Source organism: Homarus americanus, unplaced genomic scaffold, assembly GCF_018991925.1.
Source record: "Homarus americanus isolate GMGI-L3 unplaced genomic scaffold, GMGI_Hamer_2.0 scaffold52627, whole genome shotgun sequence".
Lineage (NCBI taxonomy): Eukaryota > Metazoa > Arthropoda > Malacostraca > Decapoda > Nephropidae > Homarus > Homarus americanus.
In genome coordinates, this window is record NW_024723866.1 from 63,127 (window position 1) to 83,449 (window position 20,323).

Genomic DNA, 20,323 nt, shown 5'->3' on the forward strand with positions numbered 1-20,323 from the left:
CGCTCTAACTGCGGGGTTTGGCGCTCTAACCTGATTTAATTGGGATGCCATTGATGATTTACTGAATGGATGGCCTTAGCATACACCTCACCTTCCCCAGTGGTGTGTGTGCCTCGTCCCGCCACCCTCCCCTAGTGTGTGCCTCGTCCCTGCCACCTTCCCCGAGTGTGTGTGCCTCGTCCCTGCCACCTTCCCCAGTGTGTGTGTGCCTCGTCCCCTGCCACCTTCCCCTAGTGTGTGTGTGCCCTGTCCCTGCCACCTCCCCTAGTGTGTGTGTGTGCCTCGTCCCTGCCACCTCCCCCTAGTGTGTATTCCCACCATTGCCACCCCCATGACGTCATCCACCCGCACCTTACGCCACACTCCCACGCTTGTTATGGTGTATTGAACGAATGAGACTTGGAGGAAATTGGATTAGAGAAGAGAGTAGATAAAAAGATGCAACAGAGAAGAGGAGGAAGATAGGAGGAGGGGGAAGACGATATCTCGAGTTATTGTTATTATTATTATTATTATTATTATTATTATTATTATTATTATTATTATTATTATTATTATTATTATTATTATTATTATTATTATTACATGCCTATGAATGTGTAATGCGTCAATACTGGGTTATACTGTATAGTGTTTGGTGGTCCCTTAGGGCTTGTGCGGATATAGTACACTGTAGATAGGATCAGGGGTCACCAAACTACGGCCCGCGGGCCGGATCCCAAGTCCTTCCCCGGCTCGTGGTAGCTCCGCCTACGCTCTGACGTTACCAGAGCTTTCGTTCTGGCTTGCAAGTATTGAACAGAATGATTATGCGGCCCGCGCTCGTCATTCTTTCAGTTATCCGGCCCACTGTGAAAAAAGTTTGGTGACCCCTGTGTAGATGGAAGGACAGTATAATAAGAGGAGAGAGGTGGTGTAAAGAGAGAGGAAGGAGGGAGGAAGAGATGGTTTACTGAGAGGGATGGAATTTAGAGAGAGAGAGAGAGAGGAGGATGAGGGGAGGAAGAGGGGTGGTTTAGTGAGAGAGAGAGAGAGAGAGAGGGGGGGTACTTTTCGTCTCCGCTCTTTCATTAGGCAGAGCCATTAATTAAGGCTCGCTCTCGCTGTCACCACTATCATCACTACCACCACTATCACCATTACCACCACCACCACCATCACCACCACTACTGCCACCATTGTTGTAGCTTGTGGCTCGGTCTCTCACACCCACTGTGCTCCCGACCTGCATACACAAGCACAAACAACACCCACCCCTGTATTGCCTGTCTACCACCACTGTGTCCTCTCTCTGTTCTGAGCGACCTGCATACACACCCACCACGTACTTATACTCTCTCTCTCTCTTGTGTTCCTCTGTTGTTTTCACCACTGTTGTCTGCATTGTGTTGTGTTAGACGCTTTCATCACAAGCTACACCCCTTCTGTTGTACCATTGCTGTATTGTGTCCACCCATCGTTAACTGTTGCATCACTTTCATATTCTGCATTACGTCTATCTGCCTCAGACAAACACCCTTGTATCTATCGTGTTGAGTCTTCAGGGTCATCTATAATATATAGTTTCCTCGTTGTATACACCTAGCACACTATACATGCACCATACACAGACTATTAAAGTGTGTTACGAGTGTGTTCTATTTCAAGGTCCTGTAGTACTGTCGTAACTTACCCTCCCCTGCTGCCCGACACACTGCAGGTAATGGTAGTGTCTGTTACCTCACTTTATTACAATCCTAGGTGATATTTTGTACTCCTGGGACGAACCTATAAATATCATCCGCTGAGGCCGAGATATAGATCAGAGCTTAAAGTTAGGTCCATAGAAACACCCTCCCCCCCTCCCCCGGTAAAGCGATGTACTGTAACGTTATATACAGGTCTCAGTAAGTCAAAATTTCTCTGAGATTATTATCGGTAATGTTGGCAGGTGTTTGCAGCATTCCACGGGAGGTCACGGGTACGGGAGTCTCTCATTAACTCTTCAAATTTGTGATATTCGCCGAATCAGTAAAACCGTATAAGCGCAGGGTTTAATTCTCGTCAGCATGTAATAATAAGATATAGTATTTATGATGAGGATTTTAGCTTTACTGAACGAAACAGAATCTGATGTTGATGTTTTTATGGGAAAGTGTATGTTTAGAGACTTCGTTTAAAGCATCAGTTCTCAAAATATCTAACATTCAGGGGTGAAGAACAACCCACACACAAACATAACCTTACCTGTTGCTGTCTGAGGGACTTGTGGGAGCTCAAGCCAACCAGCCATTCCGTGAACCAACGACACCATCCACCACATTATGGCCCTACCAGAGTGACTTGACCACTTCCCTAGGGAGAGAGGGTCAGCTGGTGCCAAGGCCGAGCAGGAACTGTGGCGCCACCTCTCAACACGCCACACCCACCACACCCACCACCAATCACCCTCTAGTAATAATGACAATAACAATAATAAGTCGAGTATTGAGTACATGCACCATACAGTAGAGAGGATCCCAGAGCAATGAAATTAACTCCATAATGCAATCGCGACCTCACCTAGTACCTTGTATGCGTAGTACTAGTGTGGCCGACTTGTTCTCATCAGGAGGAAGGGGCGGATGAGGTCTGAGTGTCCAGGTCACCATCACTCAGACGTAGGGCATTGATCCGGGGGTAAAATATAGGGGTGGAGGTGATGGTGCCGCAACACTCTCTGGGGGGCTGTGTTAGTGCCCTCCACGTCTTGATCTGACTACTACTACTAACCCCTGACGTATTTCCACCATTGCTATTTTTTCCCACTATAGTTTTCCCATAACTTATTTCTTTATTAAATTGTATTAAAATTAGTTCTGATTTATACTGAAGTGTAAAATCGTTTATTTGCTTCTATGTTTCCTTAGGGTGTGTGTGTGTGTGTGTGTGTGTGTGTGTGTGTGTGTGTGTGTGTGTGTGTGTGTGTGTGTGTGTGTGTGTGTGTGTGTGCGTCATATTAGCAAGTGTGTGGCAGGCTGTTACAGTGGTAAGAATAATAGTACAGAAAACCTAAACACACACACACACACAACTTCAAAAAACATAAGCAGACAGATATAATTACTACCTGAGTAACTTAATTCCTTATATTTATTTGTTTATTTTTTTCCCACGACAGGTTTAAGATTTTTTCCCCTTAAGTAAAATAAAAGTTCTTGTCTTTTTATAGTATTTGTGATGATCAAATTGTGATTGATTATATTGTGTGAAGGTGAGGTGAGGTGAGGTGAGGTGAGGTGAGGTGAGGTGAGGTGAGGTGAGGTGAGGTGAGGCTAGGCAGGTTATTATTGTTGTTGTTTTAATATTTTCTTGTTATTATTATTATTTAATTACCTTTGTTATTAAGTATTATCATTTTATTATAGTATCATGGTTGTTATTATTACTGTAATATTATTGTAATTTATATTTATGATTATTTTTATTACTATTATTATCTTTATTATTATTATCATTTATTATTATTATTATTTATTATTATTATTATTATTATTATTATTATTATTATTATTATTATTATTACTATTATTACAATTATCATCATCGTCATCATCATCATCATCATCATCATCATCATCATCATCATTATTCATGCCAGTACACAGGAATGAATACCACTCGCGATGGTCTGGCGGCGTCAGGTATAGAAGGAAATGCTCATTAATCATTCACTGCAGGATAAAAATTCAGAGTCCCGTCTTGGTGAATGGTGAGCTGAGCCAGGCGTGAATAATCGTTACCAGCTTCAATTATATCAAGGTGAAAATGTGGCCCATTTGATCCAGGGATTAATTAGTGGGGTTAGGTTAGGTAAGGTGTGGTATGTTGTGGTTTGGATAACTTTGGCTAGGATAGTTTAGGCAAGGCTAACGTTAGTTGAAGTTAGGTTTGTTAGGTTACGTCAGGTAAGGTTAGTTAGTTAATTTTAGTTCAGGTAAGGAAAGGTTAAATGAGGTTAAGTTGGGTTGGGTTAGGTGAGGTTAGGTTAATTTTGGCAAGTTAAGATTAGATGCGTTTAGATTAAGTCGGGTAAGGACAGACTGACTGATAACATTTAGTATAGTAGTGGGCCGTGGTCACCAACCCTCAGACGTCACGATGGGACCTTGACTGGTTGAATTATAGCGAGTGTGATAGGAAGCAGTTATTTACCCATTAAGTTAAAGGGATTATTAGAGGTTTGGATTAAAAGTATTATTTAGTAGTTCCTTAATATTTTCTTATTAATAATTTTTCCCAAGATGCTTTAACTTTTTTGCCTATACAGTATACTTGCTTGTGGTTAACTACCTCAGTTGTTTATATTTGCTTGAGTCACTCTGTGTACTCCCGTGTAGACTGAGTATATAATATGTACGTATTATTGATTAAGTTGCTATTATCTTGTGTGTGTGTGTGTGTGTGTGTGTGTGTGTGTGTGTGTGTGTGTGTGTGAATATTTTCTCAGGAAGTGTTTATGTTGTAATGCCTTGGTTCCTCTACAGTAGGTATTGATATATTGGAAAGTCATCACACACACACACACACACACACACACGGGGTAAAGGACTTATATCACTCTTCCATCTAAGCCTTTCTTAATTACAGAACTATCCACCATCAGTCAGAATGAAAAGCCTCCTCGCCTCTAATATATGAATTTTATCGTCATTAAATATGTCCCAGCCCCAATTCCGCCCCGTACACGCCCCTGCTCCCATCCCCTATCATCCCCTATCCACTTCCTCAACTCACCCCACCCACCTCCCTCCCACCCTGCCCCATCCCCATTCACTCCTCACTACCCCACTCCCCGCCCCATCCCCACCCACCTCATCCCACCTCAGCCTCCCACCCCCCACTCTTCCTCCGCCCCGCCCCTCTTACCTGCCCCGCTTCACCCCCTCTTCACTTAGGAAAATAAAATGAAATGAAAATATAATTCTCTCTCTCTCTCTCTCTCTCTCTCTCTCTCTCCAGGGTAAAAGAGAGTTGCTGACGCCGCCTGCCCTCTTAAGACTTCATTACCGCGGCCGAATTAAAACTTGTGTCGCCTCCACTTAATTGGGATTTCTTGGAGGGCTTATGGGTTATATTTGGAGGGGAGGTTAAATTTTTGAGGAGTGGGTTTTATATTTTTGGAGGTGGGTTACATTTTGAATGGGTGGGTTGGGTTACAATATTTTCGTGGGTTACAATTTTTCGGATAGTGGGTTTGATGTATATATGGAACGACAATTTGTATGTGTGTGGAAGAGGACTGCCTCTCTCTCTCTCTCTCTCTCTCTCTCTCTCTCTCTTTTTTCTTTCTTTCTTTCTCCTACCTTCCACTACCTTCCCCTCGATCTAAACAATACTAACGACCCTACACGAACCAATTAGTTATGACCCTCGTTAAGCTATGCAATATTTCCCCTTTTAAAGTGAGTAAATATTCCACTGAAAATATTCCCCCCTGTGAGTCAACTCTTTACGTCGTCGGGGTCAACTTTCTGTGATCAATACCGCGTCATAGTCTGAGTCACGGGTCTTGAAGGGTCGTACGAGGAATATTGCTCCTATGTGAAAGGTGTTAGATTGTATTTATTAATTGGTTGTTTGACTTCAGGTGAATCATAAAGAGTTACTGTACTTGATTAATAATAATAATAATAATAATAATTAACGGTTTATTGAAAGAGCTTGGCAGCCAGAAGGCTGAAAATATACAGTTACATATTTGGGGAATGGGTTTCGAATTATAAATAATATACAAGTAACATAAGTGATACAAATAATATATATAATAACTAGATGGGGAAAAGCTCAAACTACAGTGCATTTCAACATAGTAACAGTGCAAGAAGTAGTATTTACTGGGAGTGAATACACTGGTTTATTACAAGTTATTGATAATTTTTACAATGGTTGGGACTGGGCCGTTCTTATAGCGATCAGTTCGTGCACGTATGGGCTGGATGCGGTTGTGGTGTCGAACAGCAATTCTCGGGCTAGGGATCTCAGGTGGTAGTAGGAACCGGTGTCGAGGATGGTGTAGAAGCTTCTTACCAAATTTGCAGATGAGGTCGTGGTGATGGTCAGTGAGAGTCGAAAGGGTCAGTGTGTTGAGCGCTTTTTGATATGTGGAGTAGGAAGGGGAGAGAATAATCTTGCATGCCCTCTTTTGCACTTTTTCTAGGTGTTTAAGTTGTGTGGCATTTAGGGAGGAAGACCAGGTGGGGGAGGCATAGGTGAGCTTGGGAAGTATGAATGTTGTGTAAACACTGAGGAGCTCGGGTGCAGGAACTCCGAGGGACTTGAGTCGGCGGAGGAGGTGGAGACGGAAACTGGAGGATTTGACAATTTCACTGACGTGTGGTTTCCAATTTAGTTTGTTGTCTATGGTGACGCCGAGGAGCTTAGTGGAATCTACAACCTGGAGTGTGTTCGACCCCTAGATATAGGTGTGTGTGTGTGTGTGTGTGTGTGTGTGTGTGTGTGTGTGTGTAACTTATTTCACCTGATAATTAAACACCTTAACGCTACATGGGGTTTAGATTAGGATAGGTTGAGTTGTTTTAGGTTTGGTTAGGTTAGCGTTAGTGTGGTTAGGTTAGGTTAGTGTTAGGTTAGGTTAGCGTTAGGTTTAGGTTAGCGTTAGTGTCGTTAATCTTCAGGTGAATAACATGGGGGTTTAATCTTCAAGTGATCCCGTCTAAAAAAAAAAGGCAAAATAACATTGGAATTACAACTGTTGGTCTACCTTAACTAAATGTCTTTACTTATGACGTGACAAAACTTAGATCGATATTGAAGGTAAGTGAACGCAGTGTATCTATTTAAGGTCGAGGGTTAGTGAAATATAATTGTTTTTGTGTTTTTCTACAAGTCAGTCAGTTTGGATTTATGTCATAATTTACCAGGAATAATTACCGTAAGAAAATAAGAGAATGTAGAGCCTTATTATCGTCTCCCTTCTACTTAAATCTCAAGTTCCTCACTGTCACTGCTCCGTGCTCTGTCTCGCGGTCTTAGCAGCGTCGCTAGAACCAGGAACAGAGGCGCCGTAGATTTTGTTGCAGTGTCGTCCCAGCAGCGTCACGACCACGAGAATGGGAAGTGAGAATTATGGAGTCGTGGTTATATTCCTGGAATGTGGATATGTTTTGAAGATGGTTATGTGTGTGTGTGTGTGTGTGTGTGTGTGTGTGTGTGTGTGTGTGTAAGACTAAATATCAGTGTCATGTCAACTTTCAACTCCTAAACTTTGACATATATGAAAAAAAAATAATTGAGACCACACCATAGATACATTATAAACATCTTCACACACACAAACACAGGCAGCATTGTATCAGCGTAAAGTTTGTGTAGATGAGATAACGAGTTTCTTTGACAGATCACAATAAGGTTTTTTTCTTTCCGGTGAGGTATTTATTATGCAAATGTGTCACTCGTGTGTTTCAAGTCCATTCTCTCTGTTGACATTTTTTGTTCCAGTGTTAAATTCTCCCTGTTACATTTCGTGACTTGACTGATATATATTTTTCGCGAGGGAAGGATGTTGTTATTTTAAGTACAGTGTGTTATTTTTGTAAGTTATTTGTTGTGTTATTGGTGATCCAGGTTAGCGCATTGCTGGTTGGTGATACTGTTCATTATAAGAGAGCCTCTGTGACGCGAGCCTGTAGTAGTGACTATGGCAACTATCCTCTCTGCGTGACCTTGATGTCTGCTCACTATGCCCGTCTGGTTTGTGTTATAATTTTTCTTATTTTTTATTCATGGCAGAGGATAACATTACAACATCACAGCATTAATGACTTGTGGAGTTTAAAGACAAAATTCCATTGTTAGTTATTGGTGTTTCAACCTTATCGACGTAACCATTCGATATCCTATAGTCTGATAGGGGATAATGTTTCCACATAGAAGCATTAACCACTTGGATTATATCTAAATAACGTAATCGAAGTCAAATTAACCTTAACTAACCTAACCTAACAACCCATCTAACGTGACTGATTCTTCATCACAACAGTACACACACACACAGGTTAGCAGTCATCAGAGGCCATCTCCCTCCCTCCTCCCTCCCCCTCCCTCCCTCCCTCCCTCTATGATCAACATTAACCACATATAATATCCCTCCATTGCTCATTAACCTCCCCTGGGGTTAAATTACGTCGTGTCAATGTTAAAATCAACGTTAAAAATGACTATCGGAGATATATTTCAACGAGTGAGTCACCGTTTATTTGCTTTGAGACTGACTGACCCTCACTCACTCTTGAAAGGTCACGAGGCACTGACGTAGAGTGTATTACCCGAGTGTTGCATCGCGTGGCAGTGGACAATGACCGTACCTATGCCTTGCCGTAACACCTGACTGAGCTACCAGGATAAACTGATGTAGTATGTACTCTCGTCTTGTTAGTGAAGGTGTTTATCTGTTGTGGATGATTTTTAAGTTATGACTCTTTAAGGATGGTTGTTTTAGGTTATAACCCTTTAAGGATGATGGTTTAAGTTATAATTCTTTGAGGATGATGGTTTTAGGTTGTAACCCTTTATGGATGATGGTTTTAAGTTAACTCTTTAAGGATGATGGTTTAAGTTATAATTCTTTGAGGATGATGGTTTTAGGTTATAACTCTTTATGGATGATGGTTTTAAGTTATAACCCTTTATGGATGATTGTTTTAAGTTATAACTCTTTATGGATGATGGTTTTAAGTTATAACCCATTATGGATGATGGTTTTAAGTTATAACTCTTTATGGATGATGGTTTTAGGTTGTAACCCTTTATGGATGATTGTTTTAAGTTATAACCCCTTATGGATGATGGTTTTAAGTTATAACTCTTTATGGATGATGGTTTTAGGTTGTAACCCTTTATGGATGATTGTTTTAAGTTATAACCCCTTATGGATGATGGTTTTAAGTTATAACTCTTTATGGATGATGGTTTTAGGTTGTAACCCTTTATGGATGATTGTTTTAAGTTATAACCCCTTATGGATGATGGTTTTAAGTTTTAACTCTTTAAGGATGATGGTTTAAAGGTTTATCCCGTTAAGGGCAATAGTTTTAACTTACTAGTATAATCTTTTCAGGACGAGAATATAAGTTGTAATCATCAAGGGGGTTAAACCATCGTCTTGTCGGGGATTCGAACTAGACACCCTTTGTCTGTCGTGAGACGAATACGCAAACCAACCACTAGTCCAGGTGTGTGTGTGTGTGTGTGTGACCGCAACACGGGTCTAAGGAAGAGAAAGCTACGTCCGGGTTATGTAGATGATCGTCGTAATATCAGTCTGTATTGTGAATTAGTACGAGGGGAGGGGAAGGGGTAGGAATAGATGGGGGGGGAGGAGGAGGGGGGGGGAGGAAATGGCCATGGGTTAGACTCAGCCCAGTGATTTTCAACCATTGTGCCGCGGCACATTGGTGTGCCGCGAAGCATCCGTAGGTGTGCCGCGGGAGTTTAAGTAGCATTTGGATAGCATTTTAAAAAGTAGCATTTAGATACGTTTTGACATTACTGGTACTTTTATGGAGCGCATTAAACTCCTTTTTTTTCAATGCTGCAATAAATAAACAAATGTGTTGTTCATTAAAAGCCCAAATGGCAGTTTTAAATTCTCTCCTTAATTCCGTAGTGTAGATCTGCCGATCAAATCTATCCTTAAATACTGATGGTGTGCGTCGACCATTTTAGCGCCTGGCTCACTGTGCCGTGAGATGAAAAAGGTTGAAAATCACTGGGTTAGAGGGAGGGAGGGAGGGAGGGAGTATTGGAGGAGAGGGACGAGGGGTTGTGAAGGAGGGAATGGGTGAGGGAGAGGGAAGACGCTGATGAAGTGAGGAAGAGAGAGATTCGTGGAAGGGGAAAAGAAGTTTGCTTAAGAAAGGAGGGGGAGGAGTTGATGATAAGAGGGATAGGATAGGAGCGAAGGCAGAGAGAGAGAGAGAGAGAGAGAGAGAGAGAGAGAGAGAGAGCACATACACAGTACAACGGAGTCTCAGTCAGCAGTTCATGTGCGTCACCAGGCCTCTCATAGCACTTTACATCCTCACACCATTCACTCAATGTTATTCTCCTTTAATTCGACAACTTTAATCCAAACCTTTATTTTATACTGTATGTATTAAGTTTTTATCTCTTTAGTTTCATCATCACGGAAACAGTTAGTACAGGTGAAAGGGTAATTATTACAGGTACACATATACCAACTTTACCTGGGTTATTTCTATGTACTCTTTCCTGTGGGTGTTGTAGAAGGAACCGCCACCTGAAGGAGGGGTTGATTGGCTGGGGTCCTTAGTCGTGTTTGGGCTGTAATTCCTCGCATTTTCAGGATAAGACCAAGGACACTATCGCAATATTGTGAATGGGAAACGCCTTGTTGAAGTGAAGGGTCTTTGTGGTGCTTTGGCGGTGATCTTAGTGTGGTGGTGATCTTGGTGTGGTGTTAATCTTAGTGTGGTGGTGATCTAAGTGTGGTGGTGGTGATCTTAGTGTGGTGGTGATCTTGGTGTGGTGTTGATCTTAGTGTGGTGGTGATCTAAGTGTGGTGGTGGTGATGTTGGTGTTGGGTTGTCCTTGATGTGTGGTAGGTGGTGGTGTGAAAATGGTGATGGAGTGTGATGTACTGTAAGGGGAGGGAGTTCAAAGTGGTGGGGATGGTGATGATAAGGAAGTAACTTAAGACTGTATCGTTTAAGTCAGGACGTTGCCCTTTGCATGGTCTTCAGGCCAGAGTAAGCAATAGTAAACACGGCTCTTTCTGAAAATTAATGCTGTCGACAAATAGTGCTTTAGCGTCTAAATTAATCCCACATATTTCTGTTCGTTAGATTTTTTTATTCATTTTATTAGTGAGTCGTATTTTATATTTGGTTGTATATAGATTATTAATGGAAATATCAAAGTAGTTTTTTCTTATTTGAAGGACAAAATTTTAAAGAGATTCGTCAATTCCTTTTTATAATGTTATATTCATTTGGATAATTTAAGAATTCCAGAGGCCTTTAAAGTCAGTACGAGATAAATACTAGTAGCTGTTTGTGAACAAGACATGACGTTACTCTTCGTTGGGTTTGAGAAGTAAACAAGAAAGCCCCACTATCTTTCAAACGGTACGTCGTCTTGTGTAGAGATGCTTAAGTAGGTCTGGCAGCTGACAGATGATGGCCATCGTTTTAACATGTTTTCTTACGATTACCAGATGGCGGGTTGAAGGATCGTACGTCTGGCAGATGGTCGCTTGTGTAATCGTACGCCTTGCGCAGTGGGTTAAATGACCGTACGCCTGGTAGTGGTGGTGGCTCATATGATCGTACCTCTGGACTATCAGGTTATATGATGGTATCCCCGGCAGTAGTGGTTAAATGATCCGATCACCTGACGCAGTGCATTAGTGATCGTACCCATGGCAGTAGCTGGTTGATGGTCGTACGTCTGGTAGTGCATGATCTCTACGCCAGGGGAACTAAGGGGGCGGGGCCATACGTCCGTCAGTGTGCATGATCTCTACGCCTGGGTAACTAAGGGGGCGGGGCCATACGTCCGTCAGTGTGCATGATCTGTACGCCTGGGAACTAAGGGGGCGGGGCCATACGTCCGTCAGAGTGCATGATCTCTACGCCTGGGTAACTAAGGGGGCGGGGCCATACGTCCGTCAGAGTGCATGATCTGTACGCCAGGGGAACTAAGGGGGCGGGGCCATACGTCCGTCAGAGTGCATGATCTGTACGCCAGGGGAACTAAGGGGGCGGGGCCATACGTCCGTCAGTGTGCATGATCTGTACGCCTGGGAACTAAGGGGGCGGGGCCATACGTCCGTCAGAGTGCATGATCTCTACGCCTGGGTAACTACAAGTGGGGCCACGTCCCGTTAGTAAAAATGACCAGCGCCAGGGGAACTAAGGGCGGGGCCACGTCCGTCAGAGTGCATGATCTGTATGCCAGGGGGAACTAAGGGGCGGGGCCATATCCGTCAGAGTGCATGATCTGTGTATGCCAGGGGAATCCATAAGGGGCCATACGTCCGCTCTCAGTGTGCACCATCCTATGCCAGGGAACTAAGGGTACGTCCGTCAGTGTGCATGATCTCTACGCTTGGGTAACAGGTTGGGGGTTAGGATCATACGCCTGGCAGTTGAGGACGCAAGAGATAAATATTATGACGTAGGACAAGCATCTGGGTGGTGATGTTGTGCCAAGTATCGCAGTTTTATGGGAGTTTTTGTCGCCCTTTTTTAACTGGGATTATTTTCTAGTTATAGCGTCACGGATAGATCTTAATTACACTATAATGAACTAATGAGAAAAGTAAGTCATAATAATAATAATAATGATAATAATAGTAGTAATGGTAATAATAAATGGACTAATGATGATGATGATGATAATTACCTTCATTAATATTCAGATATATTCTTATTAGTGGAGCCAGTGAGATGAATTTATATAGTATTCATACATTCATCTGTATCCCATGTATAGACTAAGTGAGTGTGTTGCTAGAAGGCCCAGTGGAGGAAACAAGACAACCGAGTTAAGTGCGTGACGTGGAGTAGTGTTGGTGGGGGGAGGACCGAGTTAAGTGCGTGATGGGAGTAGTGTTGGTGGGGGGAGGACCGAGTTGCGTGGGACGTGGAGTAGTGTTGGTTGGGAGCACCCATATAGTGTGACGTGGAGTAGTGTTGGTTGGGGAGGACCGAGTTAAGTGCGTGATGGAGTAGTGTTTGTGATGGGTGGTGATGGCTCGTAGGGTTTGATAGGGATAAACCAGCTGGATATTTGTGACCTTATTGAGGAAGGCAAGCGGCAGAGTAGAACACATCTATTACGGGAGGAAGATTGAGTGTGTGTGTGTGTGTGTGTGTGTGTGTGTGTGTGTGTGAACCAATATTTTGACTTGACAGGTTCATCCCGTACATGGCAACAACTGCTTGGCTTTTATTAATTAGTTGTGGTTAAATGATCTGTCAAGTTGCTAAATGTTTTTTTTTTATGAATTAACTGGGATAATTATTTTCATGGTGGAAAGTGTGAGTTAATTAAAAGGTGTTGTCTGTTTCGTTCGGGGGAATTAAATTTATTTTTAAATTGTTAACTTTTGGGTGTTCGTATATAATTATTACTGTTGGTTATTATTATTATGGTCAAAAATTATTACAAGTATTATTAGTTTTATTACTATTGGTAATTTATTATTATCATCATCATTATTACTATTTAGTTTAATATTATTATTGGCTAATTAGTTAACTAACAACAACAAGCGTATCACCGGATGTATTGCTGTTGACCTTCATTCATCTACCTACAGTACGTGTGTGTGTGTGTGTGTGTGTGTAGCTTACATAAGTGTTGAAAGTTGATGATGTGTGACCGTGTTCGTATTTGACACTCGTAACACGCATCTATATTAGCCACACCTTCCCTCCGTCCACCTCACTTAATGCTACCACATCCTTCTACCCACAGCCACACGCTTTCCCCTCTCCCTCCACACCCTCCTTGTACCTCCATACCAGACCCTCGTGTGTTGAGACAACGGCCATAAATATTTGGACAATACTGCCACATGTGTTGTCTTGTTGCTGCTGTCTTGATCTGGCGTGAAGAGACGAGGTTACGCTATGGTAGGGAGGGAGGGAGGGTGTCCAACAGGTTTGTATATGGTAGAGGGACAACGTTATGGTCAAGGGACATTGGTGATTTTGTATACATCTGGGCTGATCGAAATGGGATTATTATTATTATTATTATTATTATTATTATTATTATTATTATTATTATTATTATTGTTATTATTATTACATATTGTTATTATTGTAGTAGTATTAATTAACCTAATTTTACCTTTTGTCGACAGGTAAGTGTTGGGAGGTTCTTCATAACACTGGTTGTCGTGGAGATCTTCAGTAGTAGTAGTAGTGGTGGTGCCTTCGTTGTGGCCGCTGGTAAGTAGAATACCTGTAATTTATGTTTGTGGTATCTTGATGTGAGTTAACGGGACCGCTGGTAAGTTGAGTTATGGAAGTCGTATACAAACAGCAATTACTGAGGAAATCCTTATGTGAAAAAAAGAAAACGAAGCCGTAATGAAGTGGTTAACGCTATGCTATCGGAATGTAATTATCGTCATGGTTAAAGTTGAGTTAGATACGCTACTCTCCATCTGGTTAATGTCACGATATCAGAACGTTATGGCGATATGGTTAAGGCACTATTAACCAACAAGGGAAATTTTGTATCTGTCTCTAATTGGTTAAAGCTCATACATATAGATGGTTAAATAATCATTAATCACTAATATAAAAAAAAATATCACGGATTGGTTATTGTTCTTCGTTATCCAGCTCTTGGGGAATAAAATCCATCGCCTGGAAATATATTACATTATCAGTTAGGTCATGCAAGGCGGGTTTGGTCGGGGAACGGGGTGGAGTTGGTAAAGGATGGTGGTTGTATGAGAGATAGTTGTGATTGTGGTAGTGGAGGTGGTGGTTATAGTCTGGGTGGTGGTTGTATGAGAGATAGTTGTGATTGTGGTAGTGGAGGTGGTGGTTATAGTCTGGGTGGTGGTTGTATGAGAGATAGTTGTGATTGTGGTAGTGGAGGTGGTGGTTATGGCCAGGATGGTAGTTGCAGTATAGTAGTGATTGTGGCAGAAGTGGGTGGTTGTAAGGGAGATAGCTGTGGTGGTGGTAGTGGAGATGGTGGTGGCTATGGTCTGGGTGGTAGTTGCAGTATAGTAGTGGTTTTGGTAAAGGATGGTGGTTGTATGAGATAGTTGTGATTGTGGTAGTGGAGATGGTGGTGGTGGTGGTGGTGGTTGTTTGCTCTCGTTAAAAAACAAGAAACACAGATCGTTCGTATCAGTGTCGTAACCCTCCGCCGTGTTCCAAGATGAGACCAATCATCGTATAGTTAATGAATTCTCTGCAACGTGATTGGCTGCAGCTGTTGACGTGATCATAGGTTTGATGTGAAGACACGACCCTCGCCAGGTGCTCAGAGCCAATTGCAAGACGGGATTGAGCCATGCATATTTGATGGAATTCCTGCATTTTGATTGGCTCTCACCTCATGCAGTAAGGTAGTCTATTTATTTCCTGTCATTTTGATTGGCTCTCACCTCATGCTTTTTATGCTTTTCCTATTCATTTTCCGTCATTCTGATTGGCTAGCACCTCATTCATTTATTTTCTTTTGTGAAGCTCCTATTGGCTAAGATTTGTTTATGTGATTGGTGGGGAATTCGATGCCCTGGAGCGTGATTGGTCGGGTATTCGATGCCCTGGAGCGTGATTGGTCGGGGTATTCGATGCCCTGGAGCGTGATTGGTGGGGGGTATCTGATGCCCTGAGCGTGATTGGTGGGGTATCTGATGCCCTGGGAGCGTGATTGGTGGGTATTCGATGCCCTGGAGCGTGACCGGTGTATTCATGCCCTGGAGCGTGATTGGTGGGGGTATCTGGATGCCCTGGAGCGTGATTGGTGGGGGTATCGATGCCCTGAGCGTGATTGTGGGTATTCGATGCCCTGGAGCGTGATTGGTGGGGTATCTGATGCCCTGGAGCGGATTGGTGGGGGTATCTGATGCCCGAGCGTGATTGGTGTACCTGATGCCCTGGAGCGTGATTGGTGGGGTATTCGATGCCCTGGAGCGTGATTGGTGGGGTATTCGATGCCCTGGAGCGTGATTGGTGGGGTATTCGATGCCCTGGAGCGTGATTGGTGGGGTATTCGATGCCCTGGAGCGTGATTGGTAGGGTTAGTATTTGCCGTCGGTATGTTTCTTGTGGTGTCTGTTCGTCTGTCTGTTTCTGTCTTGTCTGTTCGTGTGTCTGTCTGTCTTATCTGTTTCTCCCTTGTCTGTTTCTGTCTTTGTGTCTGTCTGTCTGTCTGTGTCTGTCTGTCTTATATGTTTCTGTCTTTGTCCGTCTGTCTGTGTCTGTCTGTCATGTCTGTTTCTCCCTTGTCTATTCGTCTGTCTGTGTCTGTCTGTCATGTCTGTTTCTGTCTTTTCTATCTCTGTCTGTTCGTCTTTTCGTTCTTCAGTTTATGTTTCAAGAATTAATTGGTTTTATTATAGTTTTACGTAAAGAAATACATTAAGTTTAGTGTGTTGATGTAGTGTGTTAATTGATGAGGTTTACTTCAGTTGATGTTCAGAGGTTGTGTAGTGGTCAGCCCTGTATAGACATTTCACCTGCCTCCTCCTCCTCTTCCTCTTCCTTTTCCTCCTACTCTTCCTCCTTCTTCTGCTCCTGCTCCTCCCCCTCCTCCTCTTTCTGCTCTTCCCTCCTCCTCCTCCTCCTCCTCCTGCTCTTCCTATTCCTCCTCCTGCTCCTCCTGCTTTTCCTATTCCTTCTGCTCCTCCTGCTCTTCCTCCTTCTTCTGCTCCTGCTCCTCCTCCTCCTCCCTCCCTCCTTCTGCCCCTTCTCTTCCCCCTCCCTCCCACCACCTTCCTCCTCCTCCTCCTTCTGCTCTTCCCTCCCACTTCTCCCCTGCTCCCTCCTCCTCCTGCTGTTCCTATTCCTCCTCCTGGCCCTCCTGCTCTTCCTATTCCCTTCTGCTCCTCCCTGCTCTTCCTCCTTCTTCTGCTCCTCCTCCTCTTTTCTTGCTCTTTTCCTCCTCCTCCTCCTGCTCTTCCTCTATTCTCCTCCTCCTGCTCCTCCTGCTCTTTTCTCCTATTCCCTTCACCCTCCTTGCTCTTCTCCCTCCTTTCTCTGCTCCTACCCTCCCTCTTCCTCCCCTCCCCTCCTCCTCTTTTCTGCTCTTCCCTCCTCCTTCTCCTGCTCCCTCCTCCTCCCAAGGCTCTTCCTCCCTCCTCCTGCTCTTCCTCCTTCTTTCTGCTGCTCCCTCTTCCCTCCTTCTGCCCTTCCCTCTCCCTCCTTCTTCTGCCCTCCTCCCTCCCCCTCCTCTTGTTCCTCCTTCTTCCCCTCCTCCTCCCCATACATCCCTCGACTCACCAGGTGTTGACATTTACCTCCTGGAGCCTACACTCCCTCCCACACCTTCCTCTCTGACACTATCTACTACATTTTCTTACATTTTCTTCTTCTCCCCTATTTAATCTCTCATTTCTCCTCTTCACCCCTATTTAATCTCTTATTTTCTCCTTTTCTCCCCTATTTAATCTCTTCTTTTCTCCTCCTCTCCTCAATTTCATCTCTTCTTTTCTCCTCCTCTCCTCAATTTAATCTCTTCTTTTCTCCTTCTCTCCCCTATTTAATCTCTTATTTCTCCTCTTCTCCCCAATTTAATCTCTTCCTATCTCCTCCTCCTCCTCATCATCATCATCACCTCCCCTTCTACATCTCCGTATAATATCCTCATCTACTCTTGTTCTTTTGTTCCCTCCCTTGCCATCACCTTAACGAGGACCCACCACAGAGGAGAGCCGCCCCCACAGTACTTGAGCCCCTCGGTGGATAATGCCTTAATCACCTTCATCGCCTCCGTCATCAGCTCTCGACCACCACCTTTCCTCCCTTATAACCTTTCCTAATGTGTTACCCGGGACGATGCACAGTGACACTCTTTATTTGTGGTGTGTGTGTGTGTGTGTGTGTGTGTGTGTGTGTGTGTGTGTGTGTGTGTGTGTGTGTGTGTGTGTGTGTGGTGTGTGTGTCCCAGGTCCCTCACTTCAGGTCGTAGGTCTTCTTCCCTTCAGCTCTCAAGACTCCCTCTGTTCATTAATCCCTCTCAACCCATTTCTCACCCCTCCCTCCCTCACTCCCTCCCTTCCCACTCCTTATTCTCTCGTCTCCTCTAATCCTCTCCTCCTCCTCCCTCACTGTCTTGGATCAGTAAGCCTCTCCTTCCCCTGGCCAAGTGCTGACGTGTTTCTTCTACTTGGTCTCTCTCTCTCTCTCTCTTTTCTCTATCTCCTCCTTCCTTCCTTCCTTCCTCCCCTCCCTTCCTTCCTTCCGTCCTTCCCTTTCCTTCCCTTTCCTTCCTTCCTTCCTTCCTTTTTTCCTATATGCTGTATACTTTCTCCACCTCTACCACCCCCCTTTAGGTATTGTGAGGCCTCTCTTAACCTACTTACCGGGTACATGTGTCGCCAAGCTTAACGTGGTGAGACTGTGTTGGCTCCCTCCCTCCCTCCCTCCACCTCTTGTGTACTAGAACTACCTTCCCCCTCCCCCTCCCTATCTTCCTCAGTGCAATCGTTTCATCATTATTCAGTAGGTTTAAGTCATCGTACTCAAAGAATTAAATTATTGTACTCAAAGGATTAAGGATTATCATTCTTGTATTATTATTATTATTATTATTGCTCTATTGTTATGACTGTTACCACCAATTCTATTTTAATTCAATTCGCCAGTCAGATCAGCTGTCAACCGGGAAGTTCATACCTGTAGTTTGTATATATGAGCATAAGGAACCAGTTTTGTGGGGAGGAAGGGGGTGGGGGAGTGTTGTTAGGCTTGGAAGGGGAGGTTAACAGGCTTGCAAGAGGGGTGGGGGGACGGTTGTTAGGCTCGGAGGGAGAGGGAGGGGGGTAGCTTACTAGCCAAGGGAGTGGGGTGGAGGGGGGAGTAGGAAAGTCTACTCCAACATGCTACTAGGTGATTGAGAAGGTGAGGGTAGGCGAGCACTGTGTGTGTGGGGGGCGGGGGTAGTTAGGGGACTGGTGACGATGGCCAATATTGCTATTCGGTCAGCGTCTCAATCAGCCACGTCAAAACAAACTTGGGTAAATATTAGATCCTTGCTGTCCCGGGTAGTTAGGTAGTTAGTTAGTTGTGGCCTGGGAACACGAGAGAGAGAGAGAGAGGGGGGTCACTGTCTCACTCACCCACTCGTGGTTACCTGGAGCAAGACAGAGAGAGAGAGAATGTAGGGGTTACTCTGTCACTACTCACCCGTTTTATCTCTCTCTCTCTCTCTCATTAGGGTGGCATTTTATAATTAGTCCATATTTACATGTTGGCAACTGGATGTTTACATATTGGCATCTTAAGGTCTTGCCATATGGAATGTTTATGTAAATATGACGCCGCAACATAAACACACTGGTATAATTTGGTGCTCAATTTACTGTTGGTGCTCTGTATTACGTCACACCTGAGAGGGAGGCGGAGAGTTTAAAGAGAGTTGAGGAAAATGCGAAGGAATTTATAATGAGGGAATGACGAAGTTAATGATGATTTAGTAATATGAAAAGAAAGTGCTATAGTGTTTTAAGATAGATTACTCCAACTTGTGACTAACCAACAAATCTTTAGAGCATTATTGAAGACAAGTACATAAATTGAGCGAGTTTATGTTTTTATTTCTCTACGTAAAAAAAACAAATATAATTAACATAGGAGCTGGTTCACATAGGTAAGAATGTGTTAACTAAGGCAGGAGGAAGGTAGAGTAACGGCGACAAAGGAAACAAAGACGGGGGAGGATAATAGAGAGAGAGAAAGAGAGAAAGACGTGGGAATCTTTGCACGAGTCAACAGAACTGGACTGAAGGTGAGGAACTCTAGGAAGTTAGGACTGTTGGTGTATTGACCCAGGACGTCCGAAGTGACAAGATAAGATGGTGGTGGTGGTGGTGGTCAGGGGATGGTGGTAGTGGTGGTGGTGGTCAGGGGATGGTGGTGGTCAGGGGATGGTGGTGGTGGTCAGGGGGATGGTGATCAGGATAGTGGTGGTGGTGGTGGTCAGGGGATGGTGGTAGTGGTGGTGGTGGTCAGGGGATGGTGGTAGTGGTGGTGGTGGTCAGGGGATGGTGGTAATGGTGGTGGTGGTCAGGGGATGGTGGTAGTGGTGGTGGTGATCAGAGGATGGTGGTGGTGGTCAGGGATGGTAGTTGTGGTGGTGATAGTCTGGTGAAGGCCATGCTTTAAAAAGAAATGATATAAAGTAATGTAGTTAATATGTACAATACTTATAACATTACCTACAAAAGTTACCTATGAATCGGCTGCAGTCTCAAAAAGGGGAGTTTGATAAAGTCTTTTGTGGGGTGATGGGGGAGGGGGGCTTTTAATTAAGTTGGGTGAGATGGATGGTTACCGTCAAGAGGCGAGGAAATAAGCTCTCAGTACCTGTGTCAGTCTGTGGTAAATATTTGTTGTTATGTTGGTGACCTGAACGTGTGGTGATGGATGGGCTGTGTGAGAGAGAGAGAGAGAGAGAGAGAGAGAGAGAGAGAGTTTGTTTATTCCTCTCTCTCTCTCTCTTCTCTTCCATTTCCTTGTCCTAATCTTCCTCACATGCTAATCTATATCGAATCTTCCTCCCAAATGACCTTTCTTGCATACCTAACACCCTCCCTTCCCCCCCCCCATATCCCGATTCTCTTTAC